The 27,052-nt window shown below is 46.9% G+C and overlaps 1 long non-coding RNA gene and 1 other non-coding gene across 2 annotated transcripts; one reads left to right on the forward strand and one right to left on the reverse strand.

Annotated features, from left to right (window-relative positions):
- Nucleotides 1-128: 128 nt before the first annotated feature.
- On the reverse strand, nucleotides 129-26,874 carry LOC128338166 (uncharacterized). The gene is made up of 4 exons (XR_008312539.1): nucleotides 24,342-26,874; nucleotides 21,361-21,550; nucleotides 5,104-5,305; nucleotides 129-774 (listed from the first exon to the last, which is right to left on the reverse strand). It is a non-coding gene; the product is annotated as an uncharacterized LOC128338166 (long non-coding RNA).
- Nucleotides 3,222-3,293, forward strand: TRNAA-UGC (transfer RNA alanine (anticodon UGC)). The gene has a single exon. It is a non-coding gene; the product is annotated as a tRNA-Ala (tRNA).
- Nucleotides 26,875-27,052: the final 178 nt, after the last annotated feature.

A 27,052-nucleotide genomic window follows, 5' to 3' on the forward strand; every position in this document is an offset into this window, starting at 1 on the left:
TGGTAGCAAAGCAAAGTCAATGGAAATTGCCACCTTGAAATCATCAGTCCATCAATCGTAGTCGATTAGGGTCAATGCCAGGGGAGGGGGTCAATTGCCAGTTGCGTAGTCCGGGGGGTGGTGGTTTCCGAAGAGAGTCAGAAGCCAATAGCCAGTAGGTCAAGAACACAGGAGCAACCAGGAACAAGGTGCACAAAGCAAAGGGCTGGAACTGCACACCAAAGCGGCCAGTTGGAACCAGCGAGGTACAGAGTGAGCGGTCTGAATTCATATCTCTTCAAGGTCAATGGCCAGGTGAAGCCAACAAGGCCCCACCTGCCTTTGGAGTTACAGATTCTGAAGCCTCCCTGGTCAGACTTTGCAGCCAACAAAACACTGCTACTTTCTGCGTTCTCTTTGGCGTTCCACATGGCTCACTGCTCTGCTGCTTAGTCGGGCCTCCTCCCCGTCTGAAGAGGGCAATGGATCCCCAGCAACCTCCTGCTGTTCTATAATAGAACTCTATGATATAACTCTCTATAATAGAGCTGTCTGTCCATGAGGCTCCCTCCTCAGTGTCCTGTAGCTGGACCATATCGGGACTGTGGGTCAGGCAGTTCCTCCTCAGGATCTTCTGAATCAGACCACTGCTTGACAGTGGATTTGGTTTGTTTGTTTGTTTGTTTGTTTGTTTGTTTTTAAACCCAATTCTTTCTTATTCTTAATGTACATAGTTGCAAATTCACTGGGCTCTGATGCCCAGGAGGAAACGTTTCTTCTGAGGTGGTACTTGCCCTGAAAAAAAACCAAAGTAAGAACATAGCTTCCTCCAGAACGGTTGCTCTCCGAATGTGGACAGAAGTCATTAATTCAAGCCCATGTGATTCATCAGCTAAGATGTTTGATACAGGGACACCTCTACAGACATTTACAGAAAAGACAGGACTGGGGTGGGGGAAGCAGTGGGGCAGATGGAGCAGAGTGTGTCATCCCTCCTTCCCACAGATGATGGTTGGCCCTGATGCATATTGCCTCCCCGCCAATGAGTGCCATTTAGTGTGAGGAAACAAGCGTGCACGAAGACATGATGGTCATGTCCACATGGATAATCAATCTGGGTGTGCTTCCTGACTAGCAGAGGTGCTATCACTCAGTGCAGAGCAGACCTTTTCAACACAGGCCTCCCAGCTGTTTTGGGTCTACAACTCCCATAATCCCCACCCACAGTGGCCAATAGCCATGGACTATGGAGAGTTGTAGGCCAACATCGGCAGGAGGGCCAAAGTAGAGCAGCCCCAGTGTAGAGCATCCTCTCTGCATACAGAAGGTCCCAGGTTCAATCTTTGTTGGCATCTCCAGGTAGGGCTGGGAGAGCTCTTGTATTGGGGATGGGGCTGCAGCTCAGTAGTAGAGCATCCGCTTTGCATGCAGAAGTTCTGTCTTGGGCATCTCCAGGTAGGGCACGAGAAGCCTTCTGTCAGAAAACTTGGAGAACTGCTACCAGTTAATGTAGACAATATTGAGTTAGATGGACCAAGGGTCTGACTCATAAGGTAGCTTCATATCTAGGCTGCATTCGCATGTAACGCAGAACTGTGGGTTCCACTCCCCGCCCGCCCTCCTCCCCACATTCGGACGAAATGGAGAGCAGGCTCCTTGCAGTCAGGGAGACTGCTGAGAGGAGGGGGAACTGACTGTGTGGGCTTCCTTCTTCCATGACGGACAGCCAACACAGCTAATCACACCCAGAGAGAGGGAAGAGCTTCCTATCTCAACTCCGATTCCACCGAATGTAGCCACCAGTGCTGCATTTGGACGACACGCTACTGGCTGAGAACCTCGGTTATGAGCAGCAAAACTCACTTACAAAATGAGGGTTCAAATTGGAGTCTGCAGAGCACAACCTGGAGTCGCTGGACAAACGGGACTGGAGTTGCATGTATTTGGACATAACAGTAGAGAAACCTCTGGCCCCTGCAACTCCAGTTCCACATTACATGCGAATACAGCCTGAGGCTGGAAGGAATCCAGCTCTCCTAACTGGAAGGCATCCCACTCTCTAATAATTCATGCAGAGACCAACAGCCTCCTCTGAAGGCTGGAAATTCTGCTGTGCTTTTTTGGTGGGAGTGATGGAGTAGAATGACCTACCTGCAGTGGAAATGGGTCAGAAGGGTGTGAGGCCAGAGCAGGTAACTGGGCAGAGTTGCGGAAGACACACTCCTACAGAGGTGGGCTCACAGGAGATTTGGGGCTGCCTGGAGGCTTACATGCCTACGGGAGGAGAGCTGGCCTTGTGGTAGCAAGCATGAATTGTCCCCATTGCTATGCAGGGTCTGCCCTGGTTTGCATTTGAATGGGAGGATACATGTGTGAGCACTGCTGTAAGAGCTTCTGCATGCAGAAGGTTTCACGTTCCCTCCCTGGCAACATCTCCAAGATAGGGCTGAGAGAGACTCCTGCCTGCAACCTTGGAGGAGCTGCTGCCAGTCTGTGTAGACAATGCTGAGCTAGATGGACCAAGGGTCTGACTGGCAGCTTCCTATGTTCTATCCAAGGACAGTGAATCCCGACAAAGCACCATGGAAGTCAATGAAGCATGTTAGTCCCTCAGGACTATCTTAGGTCCCATCCATTTCAATCATGATTAGCTCTCTTGGGATAGAATCTTCTGCTTCTCGTTGTACACTAGCTGTTCTCTGGTGATGCACTAATATGCCCTGACCCACAGTCTGGACATGACTGATTTACCATGCAGCACTTCTTTGCTTTTTGCTTTTTTCTTTTTAACTGAGCTCTTGCAATCCATTCCAATGTGTCGGGAGGAAGTGCTAGCTTGTTCAAAGAGATAATTGCCTTTCTATTTTGGGGCTCTTCTGTGGACATTAAACCGCTTGGAACTACTGCAGTGCTTGCAAAAGGTGATCCTAGGCAAGTTTTGGATGCTACTAAATACCCAGAAGGCTCTCCCTGGAAGTGTGTTTGTCATCGAAAATTAGGATCTCAAGCACTGTGTCTATTTACACTTTTATGGGCTTCCAATGCAACGCACTCAGTTACAAAGAGATGCATTTCCCAAGGTCTGTAATTGTGTTGTTTAGCACAACAATGTTTTTTAATACACAGATAAGGATAAATGTGCTGGCATGGAGCAAGTCTCCAGCATTAAGAGGCGTTAAAAATGAGATAACATCTCCAGGAAGAGAACTGGATTGTGCATTAGCAAGCAAAGAGCAAAGGATGGAGCTGTGGCTCAGTGGTAGAGCATCTGCCTTGCATGCAGAAGGTCCCAGGTTCAATCCCCGGCATCTCCAGGTAGGGCTGGGAAAGAGTCCTGCATTCAGATGGGGCCATAGTTCAGAGGAAGAGCATCTGCCTTGCATGCAGAAGGTCCCAGGTGGATTCCTGACAGGTAGGCTGGGAAAGATGCCTGCATTGAAGAAGGGTCTGTAGCTCTGCAGTAGAGCATCTGCTATGCATGCACAAGATCCCAGGTTCAATCCCTGGTAGCATCTCCAGGTAGGGCTGGGAAAGACAACTGCCTGAAACCCTGGAGAGCTGGCTGCTACCAGTCTGTGTAGACAATACTGAGCAAGATGGACCATAGGTCTGATCCACTGTAAGGCTGTTTCCTGTATTCCTAACCAAAACAAAGTCAGGTGGATCAAGGACTCATGAATAAAGAGGCATAGAGTGGACTGCACAAGTCCAGAACTTTACTAAACTGTTTGTCCAGCCATTTGGAAGAAACTCCAATGAATTCCCAGTGCAGGTATTCCTTCCAGGGCAAAGCAGAAGTAAAGCAATGAACTCCGTCCTAGCTCCAAGGCTAGTTCTCCGAATGCACTGGACAGCCTTCTGTCTGATCTAGAAGGACTACAGGAGTCAGTCTGGGATTTTGGACAGTAATACCCATGGTTCTGACTCCTGACCCTTCACGCTTGACTTCTGCATCCTGATTCTTGATGCCTGCTTCTTGGCTTTTGTGATGCACCAGCCTATGGTCCAGCATGGACAAGACCATACATTCCTTAGCACCCGACCAAACGTTTGGAGGGTGCCGGAAACTAGGTCCATTCTGCTTCTTGTCCTCCCTTCTTTCCTTCCTGACTGGTGGAGGGAAGAAAGCTGAATTTCAGCTCTACAGTGCCGAGCAGCTGAGGGCATAGGTTTCTCATACGTCTTTGATGAAGCGTCATGACAATCGGCAGGAACCCAGCTGAGAGACATGGCGAGCCGAAGACGAGAGATTTATATATGGAAAGGCAATCTGTGCCAATTTGGGAACCTGTTTTGCAAAGGGCAGGCATGGCAACATTGCAACTGTTGTGCTTAATTAAAGTTCATGTCTTCTCCTCCTCCTGTCTCCGATGCTGGTGGGTTTCCTTTCCCCCAGACAATTAAATACATTTGTTTTCCGAGCAGAGAGAAGGAGAGCGAGAGCGAGAGCGAGACTGTCTTCTTCCTGCTCTGTCCCAAAGGAATGGAGGTGCTCTGTCTCCATCACCTAGCTCAGTGAACATCTTGAATGTTGAACCGTGCCACTGTCGGATTTCCAAGAAGCCCTTGCATAACTAATGATGTTTAATCCACAGAGAGAAGGAAACAGTTGTCAGCACTAAGATGGTGTGATAAACTCACACTGTCACTCAGGGATGGAGTGAAAAGTAAATTAGCGGAATCAAAAAGCCATTTTCTTCATGATTAGCCACCTTGGTGATGGCACTAATTTAACATTGCTCAGGCCTCTGACCACGCTTCATGGGCGGGAAAGGATGCATTCATTAAAAGCGGGGCGAGGAATCAAATGCAAATTAATTTCACCTGCACCTCGACTGCTGCCCTCACCACGTTTTCCTGGGAGTAAGTCACCTTAAGTGGTGCAGCGGGAAAATGCTTGACTAACAAGCAGAAGGTTGCCGGTTTGAATCCCCACTGATCAAGCAGCAGCGCTCTAGGAAGATGCTGAAAGGCACCTCCTCATACTGCGCAGGAGGAGGCAATGGTCAACCCCTCCTGTATTCTACCAAAGAAAAACCACAGGGCTCTCTGGTCGCCAGGAGCCAACACCGCCTCAATGGCACAACTTTACCTTTAAGCCCTGTTGAGCACAGTGGGTCTTACCTTTGGGTCAGAATACTGTGAGGGCAAAACTGCAGGCTGTGACAGACGCAGGGCTGCCAATGAAAATGGCATCCCCGCATCAAATTGTCTCTCTTCGTGGTGCAGAGGGTAGTTCAAGACGAACGGCTGCAAGTTAGTTAGCCAGGAACATGTCAGCAAAAGGTTGGGAACTGGGAGTGTGCACACCCGCCTGGAGTGATACCTGAAACGAGAGAGAGAGAGAGAGAGAGAGAGAGAGAGAGAGAGAGAGAGAGAGAGAGTGAGTTAGTTCTCTCCAGACCTTTTTATTGAATAAGTTAAAACATAAAAAGGGAATCGCAACAAAGAACAGACTTTTCGACTGATATACATCAGCTTCAGTATTCTGGGAGAAGTATTGTAGCAGATCCTTCATGCGTATTGCATCGCCACTATATCAACTGAAGATAGATAGATAGATAGATAGATAGATAGATAGATAGATAGATAGATAGATAGATAGATAGATAGAAAATGGTGCCCTGTCCCCAAAGGGCTCACAATCTAAAAAAGAAATATAAGATTAGACACCAGCAACAGCCACCAGAGGGATGCTGTGTTGGGCATGCTGTGCTGGGGATGGATAGGGCCAGTTGCTCTCTCCCTGCTAGAGAAAGAGAATCACCACTTTTAAAAGGTGCATCTTTGTTCAGGTAGCAGGGGATGTATGTGGTTGTACCAAATGTCTTTTTGTGTGGTATTTTCCCAACGCTAGGTTGTTGGTTTGCCACTTCAGGTGAAAGGCAATTGCCCTCTTCCTCTTCAGCATCTATTTTTATGGGATGGCTCTTCAACCAGATGTTACACCCCAAACAAATATTTGTTGCATCAGAGAATCTATTAACCCAACAGTTATTAGTCTCCATTACAACATCTTATTGCCTAAATCCCACCACAGGGAAATAGTTTTGTAAAATACTAGTTTCTCTAGACTTTGACTGACATGGGTGTTTTGCATACCCTTGTCTCCATTCTTTTTTAATTGTCAATAAACTGCTCTTGAAATATTTACAAACCATCTGGCTCATATTTAATTTTAATTAGGCAAAATCGAGGAAAACAAAGTTAACCAAAAGAGCATGTTTTCTTTAAGACATGGAGATATTGACTTCATGCCCAAGGGCGCATGAGAAGGGCACGTGAGAATACATCAGGGGTTCCCAACTTGTGGCTCTCCAGATATTGCTGAACATAACTCCCATCATCCCCAGTCACAATGAACTGTAGCTGACAATGATGGGAGTTGCAGTTCAGCAACATTGGAGGACCACAGGTTGGGAACCTCTGATCTACATTGGTTGAGGATGCCATTTTGTGAAAGGATCCAACCTAATCACCAGGCCAGGGCTGCACAACTTTGGCCCTGGCCCCCTAGCTGTTATTTGACTACTTCTCCCATCATCCTTAGCCACAGTGGCCAATGGTCTAATAATCAGGTAAAATGGGAGTTGTAGTCCAACATCTACAGGAGGGCTGGAGTTGTGCAGGCCTGCTCTAGACACTCCAAGGATGTTTTTTGTGGTGATGGTCAGATGCTATGGAACATAGGAAGCTGCCTTCTACTGAGTCAGACCATTGGTCCATCTAGCTCAGTGCTGTATACACTGACTGGCAGCAATTCTCTGAGGTTTCAGGCGGGAGTTTCTTCTAGCCCTACCTGGAGATGTCAGGAAGGGAACTTTGAACCTTCTGCATGCAAAGTAGATGTTCTACCATTGAGTTATGCCCCACCCCACCCCCACCCCCAGTATTCACCCCATCATGCCCTACCACCCAACTCACGTCGGTGTCCCTCAGACTTACCCTTGGGGAACAATGGGGTGATTTGAATTCCCCATGGTTCCCTATGGCCAAATCACTCAAATCATTTTGATGCATCAAAACAGTTGGCAAACGGCCCCTGTTTCAATGAATTGATTCGAGTATTTGCAATTCAATTGAGCTCCAATTGAGTTCAAATTGAATCGCAGAATCCAATTTGTGCACATCTCTATTTCAGACAGGAATCTTTTCCAGACCCATCTGGAGATGTTGGAGACTGAACCTGAGACCTTCTGCCTGCAAAGCAGGTTCTCTACCACTGAGCTACGGCCTCATCCTCATGGGAAAACTTCCCACAAATTGAAAAATGAGCAGAGTAAGGACAGGGGGGAAAAGCCCTGTATATCTGGGATGAATCTTGATGCAGAGGCCATGAAATTGTTTGGCAGATGTACACTTAGATGGACCTTCAGTTGGATTAGCCAACCTTTTGGATCAACTAAATAGAGCCTCTTTTTAATTAAGAAGACTGTGTAACCTGTGTTCACACAAAAAAAATTAAAAAAAAACCAACCCCACATTCAAAGGTTTTTTTAATTCAACTTTTTTCATTATCCAGTAATAAACCAAGGTCTGTTCCCCCTTGTATCTCATTGTCTTCCTTGGCACTGAGCATTCAAGACAACCTTCCTGAGTTGTCCTGATTTACGATTTAATTTCATTTGCTCTTGTCTTGATTTTTTATCGTGGCATTGAAGCCAGAGCATGGAGTTGGGATTGCTTACCATAAAATCATATTTTCATTCTCTGGCAAGGGTATCCAAAAAGGGAAAGAAATTAGACAGCCAGGCCTTTCAGCAATAAAAGTGACAGGAAGTTGAGTTAGGGCATGAGCTGATGATACAAAGGTCAACGAGGGGAAAATAGTACCTCTTTCTGCAAGCAATCGCATGGTTGCTGTTGAGCACACTCACCATGGCACTTGGGCATGCTAGGAACCATGGGAACTGTATTTCCCATGGTCCCAAACATCCCAGACACTGATGTGCATACTGATCACAGTATCCAGATATGCTGAAAATGTTGTTTACTCAATTTCCCATGGTTCTGAATGTCAGCGAATGCTGCTAAATATGCACAGCTGCACCTAAGGCTTCACGTAGGTCCTACCAACAGAACACCAGTAGACTCTCTAGCCATTGGTGCCTCAGTAAACTAGGAAATGGGATGAGATGGAGAGGTCATGATGAGAGGAAGCTAGAAGAAGTCCACTTGGTCTCACTGTACCCCCATTGGGGATGGGGTTATATTTTAGTAGTTTGTATGCAGAAGGTCCCAGGTTCAATCCCTGGCATCTCCAGGTAGGGCTTGGAAAGGCTCCTTTATTGGGGATGGCTCTGTAGCTCAGTGGTAGAGCATCTGTTTGGCAGACAGCCTCCAGTTCAATCCCTGGCAGCATCTCCAGTTACAGCTGGGAGAGACTCCTGCCTGAAACTGGCAAGATGCTGCCAGTGTAGACAATATTGAGCTTGCTGGACCAGGGGTCTGACTCAGGATAAGGCAGCCTAAGTTCCTAGGTGAGAAGAGGTGCTCTTGAAAAGCTTGCAAGGTCAGATCAGTCCTGAAGAGCCGTTCCAAGGGCAGTATTAGGCCATCTAGCCACTCTGCCGCCGCCCCCATTATCTGCCGCCAGAGGCAGCCACCTTGCCTCAGGAAAGGACAAACCTTGACATTTCAGTTCAAAGCTTGTGATCTGGCAAACCCTGGCGATTTGCCGTCTCTTCCCAACTTGCTTCCCAACTCAGCATGCTTCCTACGTCCCTGTCATCAGAATTCGGAACACTGGAACATCGGAAGTTGCCTGATACCAAGTCAGACCACTGCTCCATCTAGCTCAGTATTGTCTACACAGACTGGCAGCTGCTTCTCCAAAGTTGCAAACAGGAGTTTCTCTCAGCCCTGTCTTGAAGATGCCAGGGAGGGAACTTGGAACCTTCTACATGCAAGCAGGTGGGTGCTCTTCCCACAGCGGCCCCATCCCCTAAGGGTGAATTTTTTAACAGTGCTCACATATGTAGTCTCCCATCCAAATGCAAGCCAGGGCAGACCCTGCTTAGCAAAGGGGACAATCCATACTTGCTACCACAAGACCAGCTCTCTTCTCATGTATGATTTGGCCCAGAAGCCTCCTTAGTAGATTAGTCCAAATTAAGTGTGTGTGTGTGTGTGTGATTAGTCCAAATTAATTCAGAGAGAGAGAGTAGCAGCTCAGGACTTCTGGACTTCTGTGCATCTAAGGCAGGGTATCAGCTGTTGATCCTCACTCTCCTTGCCCTCTTTCCCCAATAATCTGCCTAATGGAAGGTTCGCCCCAGGTGCAGAAGGAGGGGAATTCATCTGTCAGTAGCTGTCTCTGAACTTAGAGGTTCTCAGACTAAACAAAAATATCAAAGGCTTGTGGGGGGGGGATGCCACCCTGAATTTATAAATTGCGGGGGGGGGGAGGATAAGAGGGGAATGCATGTTTTTCATCACGGAACTGAAAATAAGGGAAGTTTGATGTATCAAGGCAGGGAGAAAGGTGAGTGCTACTGCCAAGCAGTTTAACATAAACAATCCCAATGATAAAAGCAAAATATGGAGACAATTGTCCCTTCATATGCATCGCCTCACCATTAATGAGACTTCGAAGTTTCCATCCAAGCAAACTGGCTGCATTTTCCCTGGCAGTTTTCTCTAGTCAGCAAAAAAAAAGGCACATCTCAATGCTGTATTTATTATACATGTCTCTTCTACCTTGCTATGGTTTTTAAGCTCCAAAGAGGAATGGAATTCTCAGCATGGGAGATGCTGGGTCTCCAGGTACAAAGATGAGTACGTGCTTTATCTTATCTGTGGACTAGGCTCTTCTGAGTGGACATGTCAGGACTTGAACCCACAGTGGGTCTTGAACTGGTGACCTGAGGGGTGTCAGATGGGGGGAATCCAGCCTATTGCCTGCCGTTTACAATCTGCGTCTTCCTACCTCCCACTTACTGGTCAGATATGAACACCAATTAAATTACAATAACTGGCCACATCGCAATCTTGATGAGGCCATGTGACCACAATCCCTTTTTGGGTTGATCTAATTCATGCATGCAGGCAGAGCTTTGCCTCAGTATGCCCCCCCACCCCCTGCAAAGCACAATAAGCCTCTTGGCTGCTGCAAGATTTATTTAACATTCTGGAGGTTGCAACTCTCTGGCCAGCATCAAGCATGTGATGCTTCCAGGTTGAGTCAGACCCTTGGCCCATCTAGCCCAGTGTTGTCAACACTGTCTGGCAGCAGCTTTCCAGGATTTCAGACAGGGGACTGTTCCCAGTCCTATCTGGAGATACCAGGGATTCAGCCTGGGGTTCTCTGAATGCAAAGTAGGTGTTGCACTCTTGAGTTACAGCCATTACAATATTTCCGGGGGTGGGGGGTGGGCTAAGCCATCTAATGGCACAGAGGAGAAATGACTTGCCTAGTGAGCAAGAGGCTGATGCTTTGAATCCGCACTGGTGTGTTTCCCAGAATATGGGGAACTAAACTAACGACAACGGGTACAACAACCAGGCTCAGAATTGATAGTGAAGACGCTGAAGCGGTGGATAGCTTCTGCCTTTTAGGATCGACTATCATCAGTAAAGGATCCAGCAGTCAAGAAATACGCCGCAGACTAGCACTTGGCAGGAAAAAGGGACAATTCATGACTGCTACCACAAGAACACCTCTCCTCCCTTAATCTCCAAAGAGATAAGTCAAGCTTTATTCTCCTGAGTCTTATCCAACTTATTCCACCAATGAAAAAGTTAAAAGCTTTGATACTTTGGGGGATGGGAAACCTGTGCTATTCCTTTTTTTCAAAAATTCCTCTTCTCTGGTTTAGACAGGTCAAGGCTACAGCCGGGCTAATGTATTTTTGAAATGGATATAGATTTTTTTTAAAGGAATGTGGATGATCTAATTTAATTCTCCTCATCTTCATGGTCATAAGGAGTTATTTATTGTGGGGGGAAGAGAGTTTTTAATTGAACTTTGAATTAATTTCAACACAGAGGTTTCCCCCCTGCTTTCCTTATACGCGAATCAATTTTGTGGATGTACCTGAATGCTGGTTCACAATCTAATTTGAGAAAATGTGCTTTTTTATGGCGCCTATACTTTGAAATCGTCATACACAGAGATGCAATTTTCAGATAGCATACAAGAGGGTTTTTTCTCGAACCGGTGTTGGACACGTGTAGCAGGGGGGAAATACCAATAAGCTATTTTATCAAAAAGCACAGTTAATAACAGTTCAGGAATGTAACAATAACATCTCTGAGCTGGCAATGTAGCCTGCGAACAATTATTCTTCTCTGTGCATTTTTGCCCTGGAGAATCTATTACAGTTTATGAATGATCGGAGTGGTACGTTATTAAAAACATATCTTTTATTTGGATTATAGCTGACATTCATTTCTGCGGAAAGGGTTTATCCCTCTTTAACAGCTTATTAGTCACATCAAGGTGATGTGCTTTTGAAGGGTATTCTATAAATGTAAGGGCAGTGGTGAATATTTTCTAATTGTTTTATTCATGTTAAAAATAGTGTATTCGGTGCAGATGGACAAATTACTCCCCAAAAGGATTCCTTGACTTGCTCAACACTGGTGATGTTGTGATGTTCCTATGTTCTCACATTTCCCTGGATTGTGTTTCTTTGCATTTATATTTTTATTAGTTTTCTATATACCAATGTGACTTCCAGTTCATCTTTCAACATAGTTATACTGTAACATCTATATTTGCTCTCATATAAATATTTTCTTCATATTTTACCATCATAATCCTTTAGTTTCATACTCAAACAAATCCCCCAACTGTTATTTTTACATTTCAAGCCCCATTGATAAATCCAAATTTACATTGTTTTCTCCTATACCACAAAGAGGGTTTCCAGTCTTTGAAAAAACTTCCTAAATGGCCATCTTGTGTTCCTTAGGTACAGGCAGTTTCTAGGTTTTGGGCAGGAGTATTTTCGAACTTAGCAAGACTGCAGAGAGGAGGGGGGCTGGGTGCTTGGGCTTCCGTCTTGATGGAAGAAGGAAGCCAATAGCAGCCAGAGCAAGGGAGGAGCTTCCTCCCTTGACTCTGGTTGTGAAATAGCCAGTCAGCAGTGCAATGCTGAGACGAAAGGTGAGCAGCACAAACCAGAAGTCCAGGCAGCAAAACCCACTAAGGTACAAATTGGAGCCTGGGGAGGGAAACCGTGGCCCTATTTTCTAAAGGCACTGCAGTTGCCATCATTCGGACATACACTGATTGTAACCGGAGGCTCCTTCAACTCTGGTTTTGTGTGACGTACAAATGCGGCCAGTCTGTTTTGCATGCAGACGGTCCCCGTTTCAATCCCTGGCAGCATCTCCGGGGAAGGATGGGAGAGAGTGAGACTCCTCCCTGAAACCTTGGAGATCCGCTGCCAGTGGTTCCCAACCCGCTGGTCATCCAGTTGTTGCTGAAATACAACTCCCATCATCCTCAGCCAGAATAGCTAGTAGCTAGGGATGATGGGGGTTGTAGTGCAACAACATCTGGAGGAACACAGGTTGGGAACCCTGAGTGTAGACAATTCTGAGCTAGATAGACCAAGGGTTTGACTCAGTATAAGGCAGCTTCCTGTAGCAATGGGTCTGTAGCTCGGTGGTAGAGCATCTGCTTTGCATTCAGGAGGTCCCAGGTTCAATCCCAGGCAACATCTCCAGGCAGGGCTGGGAGAGACTCCTGCCTGAAACCTTGGAGATCAGCTGCCAATCAATGTAGACGATACTGAGCTAGATGGACCAAGGGCCTGACAGGTTCCTATAAGGCAGCTTCCTATGTTTCTAGGATCCCCACATCCAATTTATTCTGTGTTTGACTTCTCTCCATCCCATTCCAGAACTAGAGATGCATGAGATTTCTAGGACAGGGGTTCTGAAGCTGTGATCCTCCAGATGTTGCTGAACTACAACTCCCATCATCCACTGGGACTGATGGGAGTTGTAGTTCAGCAACATCTGGAGGACCACAGCTTGGGAACCCGTCCTAGGGGATTTCAGGGGATGGGCCATAACTCAAGAGGTATAGCACATGCCTTGCATACAGAAGCTCCCACATTCACTCCAGGTAGGGCTGGAAGAGACTTCTGCTTGTAACCTTGGAGAGCCGCTGCCAGTCAGTGTTGACAATACTGAGCTAGATGGCTCAAGCATCTGACTCTGCAGACGGCAGCTTCCTGTGTGTACTCTCCTGCACAGCTAGCCAACAGCCCCTATTAGCAGCTGGTGTCTGTTCTACTGACAGCTTGACAAAGCCAATAATAAGACCAAGGTCTCCTTGCCATTCAGTTGGTGAGACGGTGAAAGCAGCCCCCCCCCCCAATATAATAAACTGCTCCAGCCTCCCACGTAATGGCAAGTGTGAGGTAGAAATCTGTACCGTGCCTCAGTGGAGGCCTTTATTATTACATTTAGCTGTCAACGTTCCTCAGCAAACAGTTCTAACATATATCCTGGCCCCGGAGCGTCACATCATTTGCTGCTGTAAATGCTTTCTTTACAGGTTGTGAGCATTTTCTTTAAAGGATGCATCCTTCTCTTCCTCTGTAGCAGGTGGAAGAGGGGATAGTTTCAGGGAACCCAGCAGGTAGGATCTACACATGTTTAAGCTGCTTTTCTTTTCTTTTCTTTTTTTGCCCCAAGAGCTAGAGACTTGCAATCCAATGACAATTGTTGGTGTGACCAGTGTTTTCTGTAACAGGGATTCCAGGTGTTGTTGCCTATGACTCCCAGCATCGCTGGCTGAAATGGCCTTTGGCTGGGGATTATGGGAGTTGTAGTCAATAACATCTGGGGAGGAGAGCTGGTCTAGTGGTAGCATGTGAGTTTGGCAAAGACTCATTTTTTTTAAAGAGACATCTCTGCGCCATTACAAATATGTAATGTTATGCAAGAAGAGCTGGTCTTGTGGTAGCAAACATGAATGCTAAGCAGAGTCTGCCCCAGGTTGCATTTGAATGGGAGACTACATCTGATCACAGTAGGATATTCTGGGGCTGTTGCATGCTTACATGCAGAAGGTTCCGAGTTCCTTCCCTGGCATCCTCAGATTGGATTGCCAATTGTGTACAGAGATCAGCACTGAAAATGGGTCCCAAGCAACTGGCAGCCATCTTTACCATAGAGTCCCAAAGCTGGAGGCAGCTGTCAGAGGAGCGTTTCTGCTGTACTGAGTAGAGCAGCAGCTCTCCACTGCCTGGCCTCTCTAGCCTCAAGACCCTTTGATCAAGATGGCCACCAGTGGAATCTTTGTTTCCTCTTTCTGGAGTTCTGAGATCATCACTCACCTCTGGGGTGAGTTTGCAGAGATACACAGAGCCTCTGAGTGTAGGCTCTTCCCTACTGCAAATAAGCCCCACATGATTGTGTGAAAGAGCTTACTCTCTCTCAACCTAACCTACCTCACAGGGTTGTTGTGAGGATAAAAGGTGATGGTGGGGAGAACCATGTATTCCACCCTGACCTCCAGGCCAGAATATAAACAAACAAACTTGAAATTCAAAGATGGCTTGTTTTCTAACTGACCACGAATGGCATGCAAAAGTGGACCACAGTGAACCTGGCCTGAACTGTCTTTGAGGTGTGTTTGAAAATCTAACCTTTGCAAGTGCTATGCAACGTTTGGAGATGTTATAAGTGCCGAGCCTGCTGGGTGAAGGCCAGGAAAAGAAAATGGGTTATGACATGATTTTCTTATGATTCAGTCCTGCCAATGTAATCCTTGGAGCCAGTCCCCTGAGGGAAGGAGCGGAGCTCTTTTTTCATAAGAGAAGAAAATGTGTCAGTGCCTCTTTCCCCTTGAGTTCTTTGTGCCTTGATTTGCTTGCTCTACCAGGGACTGTCACCAAGGTCTTTGCTACAAAGGTTCAGCTAGCAGTGTGACAGGTAAGGGAGCGAAAGAAAAAAATTACCAATCAAAATGACTGCCAGTGTGTCACTTGTTAGAACTTGTCTTTGGAACTCTCACATCGGGACTTCATCATCCTGACTTCCATGGGTTTTTCGGTGGCCGAGCATCTCTAACTGACTCACGTGGGTTCCTTGATGTTTGAGGTTTTTAATTGTAGGAGTTGCGCATCAAGGCCTAATTACAGTGATTTCCCTTCATTGCCTGCGTCATCATTACGATACCTGAAACATTGACATTCTGTGATGGCCAGATGGGGGCTGGCCAGCCCTCATTTTTGCAGGTTAGGATGACCGCAGTTATAAGCTCCTGCTCATTTCAGCAAAAGGTTTTTTATAGAAATAGTAACACACAATAGGACTGTTCTCATGATCATTAATAGAGGATACAAATACAACACATATTTATATACTGCTGTTCACAAAGGGCAATTCTGGTCCGTGGAGGCTCCGGGGCAAGGCGATGCTGGACCATTTTAAAAGGCAGCACTGGTGGGGAAAATGTGGCGGGTAAGAGTACCCTCCTGCACCCTTAAGGAGATCCGCCCACCTTTGAATCGGCCAAGCCACCAATTTTTCAAACTGGTTCTGAGGCCCATTAAGGTTCTGTGCACATCCCTAATAGATATACATGAATGAATGAATGAATAAGGTTCCCTGTCCCCAAAGGGCTCACAATCTAAAAAAGAAACATAATTCATGCTTGCTACCACAAGACCAGCTCTCCCCCCTTAGGAAATGGCATTGAGGAGGGTTAGAAGGATAACTAATAGTATTGTAACATGGAACCTCCAGGCTCAGAATATGAATATTTATATACTGCTTTTCAATAAAAGTCCCCAAAAGCGGTTTACATAGATATAAATAAATAAAGATGGCTCCCTGTCCCCAAGGGGCTCACAATCTAAAACATAAACATAAGATAGACCCCAGCAACAGCCACTGAAGGGATGCTGTGCTGGGGATGGATAGGGCCAGTTACTCTCCCCCTGCTAAAGAAAAAGAATCACCGCTTTTAAAAGGTGACTCTTTGCTCAGTTAGCAAGGGGTGTGTAATGTGTATGGTTGCACCAAATGTCTTTTTGTGTGGTATTTTCCCAACACCAGGTTGTTTGTTTGCCACTTCAGGTGAACTGTGAGCACTCCTTTTTTCTGATCATCTGTCAGAAAAAGCAAGGTAAGTGGTGGTGGTGGTGGGGGGGAGGTGATCATCTGCTAAGCAGCAGCTGGGTCAAAGGAATTTTAGTCCTACCTTGTTAAAGTGTTGGGTAAAGCTGTTGTGTAGAGTGGAGCACTCCAACTCAACCACCACTCAGCAAATGCTCACTTCCTCCCCCTCCTGCCTTGTTCTTTCCTCACAAACAATCACAAAACAGGAGTGCACACAGCTCCCAAGCTTGGGTAGGATGCTTGTCCTACCCAATGATCATGAGAACAGCCCTAACATTTCAAAAGTGTCATTGCCAGGGTGAGTAATTTGTGGGCTACTGAGTCCAAGTTTACCCCTGAAGGGTGTTTCAAATTCTGGGTTCCTAGGGTCATCTCAGTGTCCTGAGCTGGAAACTGGAAGAACAGGAATATGGACCCTGAAGGCCAAATGTGCTGCTCCAATTACTATGGTCATGTCCGAACAATGGTCTACTCGGGATAGACACGTGGCTTTCTCCTTATATTCAGCACCATGGAAAGCTCCATGATTGCCATGTGAGAAGGTGGTGGATGGCAGTAATGTGGGTAGAGCATGAAACAGCCACCTTTGCCTTACTTAACATACATCAAAACCACAGAGATATTTGGAGCATGAGCTTCATGAAGAGCACTTTATTTTTCTCTCTCCCACTTGCTAAAAATATTTTTCATTTTCAGATGGGCAAAGTGTGAAAATGGAAATATGCATAGAGAGGGAGAAACCGCCTCCCCCGAACTCTCGTGTAACTTGAAACAAAAACTAAATTATTGTGACAAATGTGAACAACTGATATGGAAAAGTAAACGAGATTCTTTCCCCCCTTGCATCCAAATCACACATACTCTGCGCAGAAGAAAATGCAATACATAAAGGATTGTAATATTGAAAGGTGGTGTGCACCTAGACTAGTTTTTGCATGCACAGCACAAGGAGTTTTAAAATAACATTAGGACTCAAATAAGGGAAGGGGGATTTGCGGAAGCTATATATCCATCTTCAGGCTTGCACACGGCAATAATGCGGAAATCCATTGAGCTGTGTCTCCACTCCACATTTGGAATGCCAGACACTGAGTTCAGAATAATGGAAAATAGTTGGGTTTGCATATGGATGCCTCTGCTTTCCCCTTCAACTTACCCTGTTTCTCAGCACACATACAGCTGTGGTGTGGATGGTTTCTGGAGGATGGTAAGTCCTGAATCCCTAAGATCTCTGCTGCAGATCATCATAGACTTGCTGGAGGAGAGTTGATCTTGTGGTAGCAAGCATACATGGTCCTCTTTGCTTAGCAGGGTCCATCCTAGCTAGCATTTGAATGGGAGACTACATGTGAGTGCAGTAAGACCTAGCTTTGCTTTGAAAGTGCGGGCGGGGCACCAGAGAAGGTTGTCAGCAGCCTCCTCTTTTCTCCTCGTGATTTTTGCAAGCTATGCAAACAGCCTGAAGAGAGGCACTCCCTGAAAAGCTGCTGGGTCATGGGCAGCAATACCTGAGAACATAATCCCAGGAGCCCGGACTGCAAGTGCCAAGAGCAGGTTGCTGGAGAGGCCAATGAGCTGGGACTTCAGGGCAAGACAGTAATTCAGAGTGAGGCACGTGCCAGAAGATCAACCCAGGGAGTTCATGAGAAGGCAGAACCCAGGGCAAAAGGAGGAAAGATGCAGGAGCAGGCTCTGAATAATGGAGAATAGGCGGGTTTGCATATGGGTGCCCCTACCCAAGCCAGAATGACAGTCCAATCAGAGGGTCAAGACGGGAGCCAACTAATGGCGATCAGGAATCAGGCAAGCAGCAAGAGTCATAGCAGGCCAAGGATCACACCGAGTCAAGAGAAGCAAGCAGGAGATGCACATCAGACCAGATAAACTTGGATACTGAGGCTGCTTCAGCTAGGAGGTCCCTTTATACTTCCTGCTCCAGTGAGCTGACCAATGAGGAGGAGGCTGGGGCGGGGCCTGATGAAAACTACAAAGCTCAAGGGCCTGCGGGCAATGAGTATAGTTGCCACAAGGGGACAGCAGTGTACAGAGCTATGTGGCAGGCAAGGCTAGTGGCAAAGGCCAGATTGATCCCAAAGAGCTGCTTTGATGGAGATCGTGGAAGGCATCTTGCTTCCCGGCTGGCACCCCAATAATCTTCTGCCCGAGGCAAATGCCTCACTTTGCCTCATCCAAGGGGCACCTCTTTAGAGTGCTATCATATGGCCCCCACAAAAGCACATGTTGTCCACAGCAACTGGAATTGGAGGAGAACAGCAGGCAGAAGTACCAACAGGAAAGACATGGAGAGAGACCATGGAAGGGGTTTGAGAGTAGACAATTCCTCTATCTCCCCTTTGATATGATGATGATATAGACTGATGGGGATCACATATGCTTCACATATACACTGATGGGTGTATATGAAACTGAAGGCCAGGAAGTATGGAACCAACAAAAGGAAGCACTTTTTCACACTGTGTATAATTAATCAATGGAATTCTCTGCCACAGAATGTGGTGGCTACTTCAATCCAATTGATTCAGCCTGAATCGGGGTGGCTTGAGTGATTCAAACCCAAATCAAATCACTCCTTAAAAGGGCAATTCAATTGGAATTGGAATTGAATTTTTGAAATCTGATTCAAATTTGATTTGAAAGCTGTTTGGAACCTTTAAAAAGCCATTCAGCCTCCCTGACTTTTTTTTTAAAAAAGGTGCCCAAACAGGGTCAAATCAATTTGAATTTGATTCAAATTTGAATTGAATTTTTGGACCGGATTTAAATTTGATTGGAATTGGAAACAAATTTTTAGAATTTGAACAAATCAAAAAAAATTGTTTCATGCACATCTCTAATGGCTATTAGCTTGGATAACTTTTAAAGCAGCTTAGACAAATTAACAGAGAACAGGTCACCAAATTAACTGAGGCCACCTCCATCCTCAGAGGCAAAATGCCTCTAAATACCAGTTTCGAGGCAGCAACAGAAAGAGAGAGGGCATGCACATACCTCTTGCCTGCGGGCTTCCCAGAGGCATCTGGTGGGCCACTGTGTGAAACAGGATGCTGGACTAGATGGGTCTTGTGCCTGATCCAGGAGGGCTATTCTTGTGATGAGATGATGATGACAACGATGACGATGATGCAGCTGGTTCAGTTATGCATACTTTATTTGTACAATCCTTAGGCTTTGTTACAGCTTACACAGGAACATAGGAAGCTGCCTTATACCAAGCCCCTCTTGACTGCACAAGTTTCGGGCAGAAGCCTCCCCCGACCCCAGTTGAAGATTCTGCCAGGGATTGAACCTGGGGCCTTCTGCACGCAGACAGCTGCCTTTCCACTGAGCTACAGCCCCGCCCCCAAAGGCAGAAGTCAGCAACATGTGGTTTTCCAGATGCTGCTGAACTACAACTCCCATCATCCCCAGCCACAATGAGTTGCAGCTGGGAATGATGCGATTTGTAGTTCAGCAACTTCTGGAGAGTCACACATTGCCTTCCCCCATACAAAGATGCATTCTACTGCGTCAGACCCTTGGTCCATCTAGCTCAGGATGGTCTATACTGATTGGCAGCGGATCTCCAGATTTCAGGCAGCATTCTCTCCCAGCCCTACCTAGAGATGCTGCCACTGACCTGCACGCAAGGATGCAGAGGCTCTTCCACTGAGCTATGACTCTGTTCTCTAAGAGGAATATCTTACAGCGTGCACATGTAATCACCCATCCAAATGCAAACCAAGGTAGACCCTGCTTAGCAAAGGGCATAACTCATGCTTGCTACCCCAAGACCAGCCCTCTTCCCCCTCTCTGCATTTTATAGTCCCCTTCTTTGCATTTTAACATGATGATGGTGGTGTTTGTTCAGTTATGTAGACATAGGCTTTGTTACGGCTTAGTCAGCTGCAGCATGACATTTTGATAACAATCCTCTATAATCAAAGCCTTGAGCGTGATCCCGCGTCCTTTTCCGGCCCGTGTCTTTCTTGGCCGTTCTGGGCATGCGTGGAGCGCATGCCCAGAACGTCCGTGAAAGATACGGCCGCCCAGACACGGGCGGCCATGTTGAGCGAAAGCAGGGGGACCGGGAGGACAGAGGCAGCAGCGGGGGAACCGGGAGGGCTGAGGCCACAGCGGGGGAACCGGGAGAGCAGCGGGGAACAAAAAAAAAAGTCAGGGAGGAAAAAAACCGAAAAAAAACAAGTGGACGGGCCCACGGGGGGACCGGGAGAGCAGAGACGGAGGCGGAGGAGGTCGGTGGGCGGCGCGGGGGTGTGAAGGGAACGACACAACAAGCCGCTTCTAGGGAGGAAGAAGCAAAGAAGGGAAGGGACCCCACCAGCAGCTCCGCGGCCACGCAAAGGGAACCTGCCGCGGCCTCCTGCCTTGCCTTGCTTTCCCGCGAGTGCCGCTTGCCCTGCTGAGCCGAGCCGAGCCCAGCCAAGCCCGGCCCCTCGCCTTACCCAGCCAGCCCCGCCGCTGCTGCTGTCCCTCCACCTCCTGCAGCCGCGGCCGCACTCAGTCCCCGTCGCCACCACTGCCCCCCGCGCTGTCAGCGTTGCCGCCCCTGTTGCCGCTCGCACACACGAGAAATGGGTGTGACTGTGACGCTAATGCTGCGGCGATCCTATAAATCCTTGGGGCAGAGAGAGCCCTGGCTTGCTGCGCGGAAGGGCAGAAGGTAGGAGGCCCCCTCCCCAAACACTCCCAGAAACAACCCAGTGCCAACAGCTGCCTCTTTTCGGTTAATACACAATACAAAATACACAAGAGCAGCACCACCACCACCCCACTAGAGCCCGTTCTTTAAACGGGCTTAAAAGTACCAGTAAACTCATGAAAGAACACAAGACAACAAAATTGTTCTGTGGACCCCTGTGGACCCTGTAGGAGCTCATGGAAACTTGTGGCAAAGTCCAGTTTTAATACGAGATGAGTTGTTAATGTTTTCCTAGCCTGGCAGTGTAACAAAGTTCTGTTAATCAGAAGAACCTCTTTTTAATTTTTACCAGGAAGATCACAGACTGGCATAATCTGTTCCAAGGAGTAACTCAGAATTCAGATCCCCACAGCTTTGTCCATGACTGTTGGGAGCAAACGGCAACGGTTCGTGATGGCCTGACACCACCTTTGCCTTGAGGAGGCTCGCTCTTTGCCCTTCCAATTTTCCTTAATTATCACAGGAATTACAATGCAAGTGTCATCTTTCACTGTGAATTTACTGATTTCTGTCAGCTTGTCAGGACCGCTGCACTTTGAAAGTGAGCTCCCTTTGAATTACGGCTTGTTCCTTACCTAGTTAGAGGTGCTGGTCTTTGCTGAGAAGAGTTCAGACAAGCGAGAGGTGGAAATCAGAAAAGCCTTTCCCGAAAAGAGTATTGCCAAGATGTGAAGTAGAAAGGACCGGCCAGAGATGGGAGTTCTCAGAATGGGCAACAGCTTCCAAAATTATGCATTTTCAATTCGTGGAGTCAGAAAACTCACGCTTTGCAAGAAAGAAGAAGAAAAAGAAAGCATTTGTTTTATAATATTCAGACCGGAAGCCTCTCGGGAGCAGCAACGTTGGTCAATCATTGTCATTTGTCCAGAAAATGTTATTTTTTTTTATAGCAGGGAGGGGGATTTTATACAAACCCAAAGTCTTGAATTTAGGAACAGAGGAAGCTGCCGTATATTGAGTCAGACCATGAGTCCAATCTAGCTCAAGACTGAGGCTGTTCTCGTGGCAGTGGCTGGCAGCGGCTTCTCCAAGACTGCAGGCAGGAATCTCTCTCAGCCCTCTCTTGGAGATGCTGCCAGGGAGGGAACTGGGAACCTTCTGCTCTTCCCAGAGTGGCTCCATCCCCTAAGGGGAATATCTTACAGTGCTCACACTTCTTGTCTCCTATCCATATGCAACCAGGATGGACCCTGCTTAGCTAAGGGGACAATTCATGTTTGCTACCACAAGACCAGCTTTTCTCCATCCCCCGGAGGAACCTCCCAGTGCAACATGCTCAGCCTGCAGTGCACTGTGGGATACCCAAAGGCCAGCACAATGGGTCCTGGAGAAGGTTCCAAGTTCCCTCCCTGGCATCTCTTAGACAGGGCTGCAAGAGACTCCTGCCTGTAACCTTGGAGAAGCAGCTGCCAGTTGTGTAGACAATACTGAGCTAGATGGACCAATGGTCTGACTCAGTATATGGCAGCTGCCTATGTTCCTGTATTCCTATGAATGTTGCTGTCAGACTGAAAAGAATCCAAGAGGTTTAAAAGAGCCTGCCACCCTGATGGTGCTGTAGGAGGAGACCATTGACGTAATTATCTGTACCGGCAGGGTCATTTTTAAAAGGAAAAGACTTTGTCTTTGCACACTGTGACAAGCTCATTGGCACGTGACAAGCGAGGGAACCAAGGAAACACCACAAGTAAGGGTAATCCCCTCAGAATTATTAACTCCCCAAAGGAAAGAAAGTAGTGTATCTAAATGCTTGCATGTCAGGTATGCAAAGAATACCATTATTTGCATCTTCCCAAAAGGTAATATGTGGATCCTGGACAGGAGAGGATGGGGACCAATTCGGAGTAGAGAGTGGAAGAGCTGATTGCAGTACAAATGCAATCCGTGGTGAGGACGTGCAGTGCCTGACAGTGATTAATTCTGGATAAGAGGAACAGATACACCATGTTAATGTACGCAGACTTTTGTGCTACTTTCCTGGCAGCATGAAGATGATCTCTGTGCAAAAGGACAAAACTCCACCACGTATAACGTGTAGCAATTTGTGTATCGAATAATAAAGTTGTGCTAAGCCTTATACATGGCCATGTGCCTACTCTCCTTGGTGATATTGACTTGTCTTTACCAGGAGCAGTGCCAGAGGGTGGCCAACTCAGCCACAGTCAGTCAGGAGCTGATTGGCTACATCCTCTGACATCATCCCATTAACAATGTGATCCCTGGTTGCCTGGGATCAGCCATGTCATGAATACAGGGGAAAGAAAGAGTAGCCCGAGTTTCCTTGCCTCAATAATATTATTGTGTAATATATGTTAGAAATATGTTACAAACTCCCATCAGGTCCTTCCTGACAGCTGTTTAAAAATGCAACCATCTATTTACGATTATGCTGACCTCCCAACCCTGCCCCCACCCCCCGCAAATGTTATCCAGGCTTGTATATTTTGGGATATTTTGGGAAGGTTGGCCATTAAGCATTGCTCTTTGCTAATGTGCAGTTAATTACATAACAGAAAAAGCTTTTAAACCACTCTGAGGGTTATGCAGTTGTTTAACTGCATGACTTCCTAATGGACAGTGTGTTAGATTTAATATTCTGCTGTGGTTTTTTTTATAGCTATTATCACGTGCTAGGGAAAAAAGAGATCTTACGATGACTTGTACTAAAAAATAACAGTCGAGCATACTGAAACCCATGGAATATATATATATATATATATATATATATATATATATATATATATATATATATAATCTGAATCACTACTATATATGTAGTGATATATGTATGTACACACACACACACACACACACACACACACACACACACACACACACACACACATTTAGAGAGAGAGAGAGGTGGGGGAGAGATGCATTATCAGAATCACTGTGTGATCCCTAGTTGCCTGGGATCAGCCATTTGACTAATCCAGGGGAAAGAAAGAGCAGTCCGTGTGTGTGTGTGTGTGTGTATCTGGGTCCGTGCGTCTCTGTGTCTGTGTCATGAAGAGTTCCTCATGCATCACTTCCACTTTGGGAACAAGGCAACTAATTAGGAATGCCAGCATCCAGGCATTCAGTGGAGGAGAATGTCAGAAGCATCTCTAGGTTTCCTATGATGCCAAAAAGGCAACATAATCAACACCAGTTTGCCGAATGTCCCTGCGAAGGGCATTCCACAAATCCCTGTCTTTGGTCACTTCCCATCTCGCTCCTGAAACCAGAGCAGTGTTTTGAAGCAGCAAGCCTTAACAAGCAAGGAAGTTCAGATAGGAGCAAGAAGGTATTATTACCCACTAAATCCTCACTGTCTTTTCTGATTGCACTTAGCTAGGATAATCTCTCTCTCTCTCTCTCTCTCTCTCTCTCTCTCTCTCTCTCTCTCTCTCTCACACACACACACACACACACACACACACACGGTTGCCCTATAAAGCCATCCGCCCAAGCAGATGACTCACTGCGCATGTCCCATTCCTTTCTGAAACTGACAAAAGCGAGCTGATTCCTAGGAGCTCATGTATTGTGCATCTCATGTATTGGGCTTAATTACCTTCTCTTCCCACTCTTTTTCTGCTCATCCTCTCCTCCAGATTGGCAGAAGCCACGTAGATTTGTATGGAGAACTGCCATCCCAACCGATTAGGGCCGGATCATCCTCCGGGCTTCCCACATGATTGCAGCAGGATGGAACGGATGATGAGTGTTAAACAAAGTTAAAAATCAGATTTTGAGGAGCACTAATGCCCCCCCCCCAACTGTTAAGATTAGGCTGAGCTTTGCAGTTAGAAGGATTAAAAAGTCTCTCTCTGGGTTCTCCTTTGATCTCCCTCTTTTTGCGGCAAAAGATCTCCAGGGTCAGTGATACGGAAGATTATCGCTCCCTCCAAATGGCTCTCGAGCTCCATGGTGATGGATTATATACAGGAAAGAAAGCCAAAGGGATCTGCGGTGGAAACGAGCAGTCTTGGTGAAAGACCACCAACCTCTCCACCAGCATAAATTTGCCACCTGGCAAATGCAGCTCATCGAATTGGGTAACATGAAAAAGAAAGAAAATCATATTGGGTCTGCAACAATGACCCCTTTCTGCTTGGTTCGTGCAGTGAGTGAGAGGGTGGGATGATCTAAGGCAGGGGTTCCAAAGCTGTGGTTCCCCAACTGTTGCTGAATGACAGCTCCTCCCGATATTGGAGGAGAGCTGGCCTTGTGGTAAAGGTAAAAGGTAAAGGTGTGCTGTTAAGTCAGGGTCAACTCCTGGCAACCACAGAACCATGTGGTTTTCTTTGGTTGAATACAGGAGGGGTTTACCATTGCCTTCCTCCTGTGCAGTATGAGATGATGCCTTTCAACATGTTCCTACATCGCTGATGCCTGATATAGGTGTTTCCCATAGCCTGAGAAACATACCAGCGGGGATTCGGAAATGCAACCTCTTGGTCCCTAGGCAAGTCATTTCCCCGCTGCACCATTTGGTGGCTTCTGGTCTTGTGGTAGCAAGCATGAATTGTTCCCTTTGCTAAGCAGGATCTGCCCTGGTTTGCATTTGAATGGGAGACATGTATGCGCACGGTATGATATTCCCATTAGGGGATGGGGCTGCTCTGGGAAGAGCACCTGCATGCTCGCAGGCAGAAGGTTCCAAGTTCCCTCCCTGGCAGCATCTCCAAGATAGGACTGAGAGAGATTCCTGCCTGTTACCTTGGAGAAGCTGCTGGCAGTGTGTGTAGAAGGCAGCTTTCTATGTTCCTATGTTCCTAACTCCCATCATACCCAGCCACAATAAATTGTAACAGGGAATGATGGGAACTGTAGTTCAGCAACGTCTGGAGCAGGGATCAGGGGCGTAGCAAGGTTGGAGGGGGCCCAAAGACAAGATTTTAAAATGGGCCCCTCGCTGATACACACACACAAACACACTTCACAATATATAGTGCACTCACACTCACATCCCCATTATGAATATGGTGAATATCTAGTTCACATTGAATCTAGTTTCTTTACTCTCTGCTCCTGCCAATCTCCAAGAGACTCAACATAATTCATAGGGGGTGCAACATGGGCGGGTGGGAAGTCATGTGACGTGCCTCGTTGGGGGGGGCCTTGAGGCAGTGGGGCCCCAAGACGACTGCCTTTCCTTGCCTAATGGTAGTTACGCCCCTGGGTGGCACCTGTTTTGTTTTGGTTTGGTTTGGTTTTGCACACCAATACAAATCCCATCAAAAGATTTTTAGCCACTTTACACTTACTGGGGGGGCCTTAAACTCCCCCCCCCCATTGTGGCTCGAACCAGCTCGCGGCCCAGGCAGGTAGGGCTGGGAAGGATTCCTTTGTTGAGGATGAGTCTGTAGCTCAGTGGTAGAGCACCAGTTTGCATGCAGAAGGTTCAGTCCGTAGCATCCCTGGGGAGGGCCTGAAAGCTTGGAGAGCTGCAGCCAGTCAACGTAGACAACACGGAGCTAGATGGACCAAGAGTCCAACTCAGAATAAGGCCACTTCCTATGTTCCTATGGTGGCACTCTTGGGACCCACCCAGGTAGGATGGGGCCAATGGAGACTCATGTGCTGAGGGCCCGCAGAAATTTGGACATGGCCCCCAGCATTTCTCATCCACCTTTTTTTATCAGTGAGCTGGCTGGAGATCAAGCTTAGAAGAGAATTCCCCATGGCGCTGGATTACGATTGCAGGGTGTGTGTGTGTGTGTGTGTGTGTGTGTGTGTGTGTGTGTATCTCCAATTAGTCCCTTTAATTCCCATAAAGATCTCAGAAAAATGCTCCTAATGGCTCATCCTTTAAAATGCTCATATTTGCCGGAACGCTTTCAGCTCTTTGGAACATTGGCTGGATTATGCAGTGCCATTTCCCTTTCCCCTGCTCCCCCCGCCATTTCTTTCTGTGCTAGACAGCAATCATGATAGGAGACACAGCCTTTTGGAAACTAACCCGTGAGTCACTTGCCCAAGCCGTTGTGCCTCCTGAGCAACGACAAGATGTTCAAAACTGAAAGGATCTTGCCAAATTTCCAGAGCAATCCGTTCCTGCATGCATGATGTGTGTGTGTGTGTGTGTGTAGACAGACAGACAGATAGATAGATAGACAGAGAGAGAGAGAGAGAGAGAGAGAGAGAGAGAGAGAGAGAGAGAGAGAGAGAGAGAGAGAGAGTGAGTTTTCATTGTTGGTCAACTCGACCCAAAGCTAACACACCAGAGGAAATCTTCTTGGATAGCCTCTCTGGGTGCCTGACTTTATGTATGCCAATGAA

The sequence above is a fragment of the Hemicordylus capensis genome, chromosome 15, assembly GCF_027244095.1.
Source record: "Hemicordylus capensis ecotype Gifberg chromosome 15, rHemCap1.1.pri, whole genome shotgun sequence".
Classification (NCBI taxonomy): Eukaryota; Metazoa; Chordata; class Lepidosauria; order Squamata; family Cordylidae; genus Hemicordylus; species Hemicordylus capensis.